This window comes from Ammospiza nelsoni, chromosome 3 (genome assembly GCF_027579445.1).
Source record: "Ammospiza nelsoni isolate bAmmNel1 chromosome 3, bAmmNel1.pri, whole genome shotgun sequence".
NCBI classification, from domain to species: Eukaryota; Metazoa; Chordata; class Aves; order Passeriformes; family Passerellidae; genus Ammospiza; species Ammospiza nelsoni.
Window position 1 is genome coordinate 59029187 of NC_080635.1, and position 7384 is coordinate 59036570.

A 7384-nucleotide genomic window follows, 5' to 3' on the forward strand; every position below is an offset into this window, starting at 1 on the left:
TCATTAACAAGTAACTATTTGTGAAATCTGTGCTTTAGTTTGCCGTTTAATCCATTTCATTTGTGCCAAGTTGATTTTGTATCCCTCAACTTTGTTAATCAAAAAGTCATGTCAACTCAAGACAGACTTACAGAACTTTATTACATCACTACACTTATCTTTGGAAATCAAACATGTACTCACATCAAAAATAATATCACTGGTTTGGCTTGCCTGAGTGTTCATAAACCCATTATGCGGTACAGTATGCATATTTCAGTGTTATATGGGAACAACATAAAAAAAGGCATTTGGAACGTGATAGCCTGTAAGTTAATACTTTGTGACAGTGGAGACTAATAAAAAATAGTTGCCATAAATTAAGCACTTGTCTACAGTGACAGCTATGTAATGGCCACTTCTGAGAAATTATTGCACTTCTTTCCCCAGGAATAGTGATAAAAGAGTGCAGCCTGTCACGAGCGCTGCAGCCCTTGGCAATGACATCCCACTTCTAGAGGAGTTATGCTCCGCCGCTCCCTGCAAGCCCAGCTTTTGGACGCAGTGCAAAGATCTGGAAAAGTTCTGTCGTCTGGTATCACGTCTGAACTTCCTTCAAGAAAATCACAACTGTCCCCTCCAAAGGCCCCAGTACATTCCCTATTGTTTTAACTTGCACGTGTATCTGCCACTTATTTGCAGCTACTTTGATTTTAGTCAATAATCCCTGCATCAACACAACCTTTTGATTAAAGATCAAGGGATGATTTTTGTAGACAATGTTTTCATTCTGAAAAATTCCACCTATCCCACAGACTTGACCCTGCACTTCAGTTAATAGAAGTGGCAGATTAGGTAACGGAGACTGTGGTTCTGCAGCTATTTCTGCAGCACCCCTGCCAGACTCAGCAGCTCGGTTGCTGCCACTCATTCCGACCTTTGCCTCACTGCCAGCACAGCTGTTTGTGAACCACAGCAAGAGTGGATCCAACTTAAACGAGTGGCCAGCAGAGGCGGGCTGAGGGGCTGCTTTAGAAGTGCTGCCACCAAATGTGAAACCAGGGCTTCACGCTTTTCTGTCCTCTGCCGCAGGAAACTTCCGCAGATGGAGGTAGGACTTCAGATGAGGTTACTGCTATTGATGCTTATATGAACAAATACCCCTGTGTAATGATGCAAAAACAGAGCAAAATGCTGGATCTGTTCCTACAGACCTTAAAATCAAACTATTTCAGACTTAGTTCCGATTTGACAGCATCAGGCAAGCTGTTGTTCCAATCCTGGACTTCCTTCAAAAAACTGGGCAGTTTCACAACTACCAGGGAGCAAACTCTTCTATTTCATTTGTTTCATGCCAAAAATTTGACTGCTCATCTAACTCTTGGAGAAATCAAACTATCATTTAGTCAGAAAATTGGAAAACAAGCTGAAACATAGCTAACTAGATACCAGAAATGACTAGGGAACACATCATCTAGCCATTTCAGCTGAAACACCTCATGTTGCAGGTAACTCCCAGACATACTGCTGCACAGTGAGCACACGATTCAGATTATACATTGAACACAAAAATTGATTCTCTGAAAGTGCAGTTAACTGAAAAAAAATAATTTGATCATTATATTACATCCATCTACCATGCCTGATTAGAATAAGCATAAAAATGGGTTGGCTGAGTGGAAAATTACTTTCATCTTCCTATTTGGAAAATCTATCATAGTTTAAATCTTGCCTTGGGGTAACAAACGTTATTTTCAAGACCCTATCCCAGAATATAATCACTGCATTTGAAAAAACTTCTACATCATTCAGCCCTGGTAAGTTCTCAACTTACCAGTTCTCTGTGCTAAGAGGACCAGAACAGAAATGCTAGGTTGAGTCTGAGTTGCATTGCTAGAACTTGGCGAGGAAATGTGCATAACCTCCCTGAGCTGTGCCTGGTTTTGTGAGACCACATCTATGCTGGGACACTCAGGAGAGCTGGAAGAAAGAACTCATATGCAGCATGATGTCAGGATGCACAAACTGAAGTGTACAGAAGCTGGTTTAGCTGCTCTCTCCTGGGAATAAGGTAAACTTCATTTTCTGTGATGTTCTGGGAATATACTACAGTGAATAAAAAGAAACATCCAGATGGGATTAAATATGGACTTCATGCCTTTCATTGAATAGGCTTGGATTTCATGAAATGTCCCTGAACAAGCAAAACGTAATTACTCATTTCTTTGAGCAACAATATTGCCTTAATAGAATTAAAAAAAAAAATACAGACAATTAGCAATATTTCTAACCGCATCATTTTCAAAAGTACAGTTACTGTAAAAGGCATTTCTGTAGTCATGTATAAAATGAAACAAAAAAAAAAGTTCGAACATAGGAGTATGAAAATGCCTTGAAAGGAAGAAAAAAAATACAATTTGGACATTTGCACTTAACTCTCTTTTTTATTTTCCTAAGTATTTCAGGATCACTTCTCTGTGTATGTAATCTCACACATATAATGTATATTGCAATATCCCATCAAAAGAGCAGACTGAACTAAGAATAGAGGACTAGATACTCATCTGGCATAATGTGAGACCACTCCAGTAATTTCAGCATTCCTACTCCAATTTGCAACAGCTAAGGATCTGGCACAAAACATCAAGTTAAGTTTCCAATTACCTCATGCACCAGCATTGATTTCAATAGTTATATACACACAGTCATAGAGGAGAATTATTTGAAAAATTGCAAACTCAGCTCTGTGTTTCTTTTACTTTTATGGTCTAAATCAGACCTTCCATGGTATTTTAATGTAAGTTTTTGTGGTTTAATTATATATATGTCAAGAGTAGACTAGTTACTTGTTGATCTACCCAATTAAAAAAAAAAAAAGGCAGCAGTAATTTTTCACTGCTGAGAATGTGAGCTTATACTGGGTCACATCACAATAGTATTTCATTTTAATGCTGCCAAAAAACCTAGTGCATATTAACTAAATCACGTAACTAATAAGTTAACATCTATGCAAAAAAAATCAGTCTTTGTGTGAATATTTTTCAGGTTGCCTTGGGAGGTCTTTTCTGTAATTTTCTGCTCCAAATTAGTCAAATTTTGTATAGCCTGGCACAACCCTAGTGCAAAGAGAGTATTCAGTCAGCCCAGGCAGACTGAGTTCTTTAGAGACAGCATTTAAATTACATCCAACAGAACTGCCCTCTGCTGCAGTTCTACAGACAGCTGCTCAGTGAAAAGTCACTGTAATAGTATTTATTTAGTTAGTTCTAGGAAAAAGACACAGATCTCCAAACTAATTTACGCATAGAAATCCTCCAAACTAATTATTTTCAAATCCATGGTAACTGCAGCCTAACTCAAACTTTACTGTCTACTACCCAAGCCTAACGGCCTAAAACCAAAAAAGTTTGACTGGCTTATGGAGTGAGAAGCTCTGAAGATAATCACCAGTCATTATAATCTTCCCTTGGAGAAATAAGTTAAATTTTAACAAATTGAAAATAAAATGCTTAAACTTTAGTATTCCTCAGACAGCCATTAGCATTTGACATTTTGCTCAAAAGCCTAATGACTAGCCTATACAATCCTGTGACTGAGACTGCCCAGTGATACATTTCAATATAGGATAATCAATCATCAAAGTAATTTTCACTGTTTAACGTTAAAACGAAAAGGCAGCCAGTTATTCAACACATTTTTTGGGCTTGGAGATAAAAAGAAGAAAATTCTTTAAAATAGCTTTTGCCTTTAAGGTCCTATATTACAGGCATCCCAAAAGCAATCCTTCTGGCAGCATTGCAAACTTCAATGTAGACTAAAAATGTGAGTTTTACTGCCTTTTCAAATAGATTTTATTATTTATTTGACATATGAGCGCTCTTCTTATCTGAGCTTTTGCATTGCAAAATGCGTCCAAGTTCCTTTAACCACTTGTGATTTAATGACAGATTTAATAACACTGCAACACAGAAATTTGGAATTGGCCAAAAATTATTTCATAAAAATCTGATTTCTGTACAGCAACGTCTAAAATGTCACCTAATACATATAAGTACCTCAGAAAGTTTTTAATACATATTGTAAAGCCCGAGACTTTAATAGCTAAAACATCTACTGACTTTAAAAGACGATAATTTATTTTTAATAACCATTTTTATTTAATTTTTCAAAGAGAAGCAGTTTATACCTTCAGTAGAACCATGCCCTGAAATCTCAGGGGTGATAAAAAGGCCATGCCAAAGCTGAAAGGTTTCGAATATCAAACTATACTATTATGTCAGGGTCAGCAAGATCAATTAGCGCTTTTCAATGACAGAAAAAGGTTAAGTTGGACACACATTTACACAATATTTAAATCCAATAAAGAAAAATAGCACTTATTAGGTGTACTTATAAACCTCTCAATCAATGACTGAATATCAACACTTTTCTTCCAGTTGCACGCCATAAATGCTGGGATTTTTTAACACAAATGTCAGGAAGATTACAGATATATCAGATAGCAGAAATACTACTGGATTCTTATGTACAAAGAAAAAAGCAAAGACATCTGAGTGTTGCTGCTACCAGACTTGGTTTAGTGGTGAACTTCCAAAAAGCTTTAAAAATACTTGATCAACTTGACATATGTCTGTCAGTCTGATGTCCCTGTGCTTGCATTTTTCCTGCAAACACTGACAGTACCAAAAATGAAAGCTAGTGAGCAAGTATTCCTATGCTCAACTAAAAAACAAACCTAACCCCACCCCCCAACTGGAAAATACTGTAAATAATCTGTAAATTAACTCATCCGAAAATTTGGAAAAAAGCAAGTGTGCACCTTCTGCAACTAACAGCCAGAAACATGCACACCAGGAAGCGAGGAAACTTACATTTCAGTTCTTAGTATCACAAGAATACTCACTGGAAGCACAGGTATGTTAGAAGTTAATTCGACACCTGTTAATTCAAGCGTTGCCATCATAAACATAGCTTGAGCAAAGTAGCTGGTTATGATATCAAGTAAAGCCAGCATAAAATCACAATAAAAATCCAGGAGATTAAGAAAACCTAGCGAAAAAGTACACTGTGTTGAAATCAGTGATTTAGATTGATATTGCACTGAGTAAAAGCAATGCAAGATTACTTTTTCTCAATGATATATTTCAAAATGTCTCTTTTTAAAGCCCGTTTCTTCAAGGAGCGATTTGAAATATTTACTACCAGACAGTACCTAATTTTAGGTTTTAAGTGCTTTAACAGCTCTATGAAATATGATCAGCAGCTGCAATATAGAAGTATGCTGAATAAACGCTCCTTATAAAAAGGGAGACCTGCTTTATTCTGAGTTCATAAAATCCCTACTTTCAAGAAGGAAAAAGATAACACAGAAAAAATTGAATAGTTGTGTCCTAGAACGTTCAACAGAAATTCCAGGAATTTCTTTTTTCTTTCTGTGGTAAGTTGCGTATTTAAGAGAGTAAAATGCTTTTTAAATTTTAACACTGGAGGATTGCACAAAACATCATCCAATACCACCAGTTCATCAAGGAAACAGACAGGTACCTTCCCCTCACCAAATGCCAATGTTTAACATTAATTCTAGGATTTCCATAAAGTTTAAAGAGTTGCATAAAGTTTAAAGAGTTAAACTTTAACACTTGCATCAGATGCTAAAAATATGCCACATGATACTATCTATAGCTGTATTTCTACAGTTGCCTTGTTTGAAATATTTTAACTGGGAACTGCAACTAAGAACCCCCCAGTGCCCTACTCAATACACTGCTTGTTTAGGGTTTATTTCTTCCATTGGCATTATCCACATAATAAATTTATACTGCAAAGTATTGTGAAGCCATTAATAAATACAAATCCAGAAAGAGTAACCTTCAACTAAATTTATTATCAGTACCACCACATACATGTAACAATTGATAAGTGCATACAAATTATCTGAACAAAGATACATAAAAGTTTCGTCAACATACTCCACTTTCATTTCTATTAAATCTGGTTGAAGAACATTTCGTAACATAAATACTGCACTTATAAAAAAAAAAAAAAAGGCAAAAAGACCTGTTTCAGACATAGCCCAGCTAATGTTAGATGTCAAACAGAGAAAGAATTACCAGAAAGAGAGATAAATGTCAGTCTATATTTCCACTTTACTCAAAGTATGATATATATTGCAAGTATGCAAGCGTTTGTTATTCGGCAGCATTTTCAGAAATGCTAGGGGAAGAGTCAAACCCGCAGCAATTTTACGAAACTTCTTTTGAGTGTTAGGGAAATGAAACAAAGATACGGCCTGAGCTTTATTGCAAAGTACATGCTTCTAACATCAAACTCCGAGGTCAGACCAGAAAATCTATCTGCCAAACAGAAAAGAGACCTTCTTCGCATAACTCCCTCTAAATCTAAACTGCTGATTAGTTTACCTTAGATACGCTTTCTAGTCTCCGCAAATGAAACGCGTAAAACAAAACTCAGAAAACTGCAAATGCTCGTTCCTTACTGTTCTAGCATGACTTCATACTTAAACTGGAACCGGCCAGGTCGCTCCCTTGTCTGGTTCAGCGTGCGTCCCGGGGTTTTGGTGACCACCAGCTATTTCCCACCGCCACGGGCGAAGCGAGCGCGTCCCTCCGTGCGCTCGGCTGCCAGCCCTGCCCGCGGCTACGGAGCCGGCGGCACCGCGCCTGCTTGGCTCGGAGCGCCACTTTCATAAATGTAAATGAAACTTTAGATGCCAACTGCCGATTGGCAGCGGCGATGCCGTGGGATCCCGCTCTCCCTTGCCGGCGGAAGGCGCCGCGGGGCTGCTCCCCGGGCAGCCCTGTGTCCGGCCGGGCACGGCGCGGAGCGCCCGCGGCTCGGCGAGAACCGCCGTGTGAAACGCAGCCGGCGGCTCTCCGCGGGTATCTGACTTTGGAAGTGTCTGTAATGACAACAGGAGAAGGAGATTAATGGCTAAGGGCCCGCTGGTTTTGAACACGGAGAATCCTGTTACCTCCTCGCGGATCAAGTACGCGCACACACCCGCACACACACACACACACACACACATGAACACATAAGGCTTACCCACGTGGAAAGGCTTTCTAACCAAAACACAAGTCCCCGCATCGCCGGGGGAAAAGGCGGCGGGACCCCCACGCCGGGGCTTCCCCGTGCCCCGTCCGCCGGCGGAGCGGAGACCGCGGCGGGGGCGGGGGCGCGGTGGGACGACCCGAAAACGCAACGTTTTGTCTTTAAACCACAAGAAAAACAAGCCGGGGCGGGGGAGGGGACGGGCAAGAGACATCCCCCAGGGAGAGGAAACGGAGAGGAACAAAAACAACGGGCAGCCCTGTCCCCGCTCCCTTCGGACACTCGAAAAAGTGGCCGCCGGAGCCCCCAGCGACGGCTGCCGGCCCGGAGGCAG

The 7384-nt window shown here is 39.8% G+C and overlaps 1 protein-coding gene across 1 annotated transcript in view; it reads right to left on the minus strand.

Moving 5' to 3' along the window:
* EYA4 (EYA transcriptional coactivator and phosphatase 4) overlaps positions 1 to 7141 on the minus strand; it is a 141068-nt gene extending 133927 nt beyond the window's left edge. Inside the window, exon 1 of the mRNA XM_059468250.1 lies at positions 7045 to 7141. The gene's annotated coding sequence lies outside the window, so the exon portion shown is untranslated. The remainder of the gene's footprint in view (positions 1 to 7044) is intronic.
* Between the last annotated feature and the right edge of the window lie 243 nt (positions 7142 to 7384).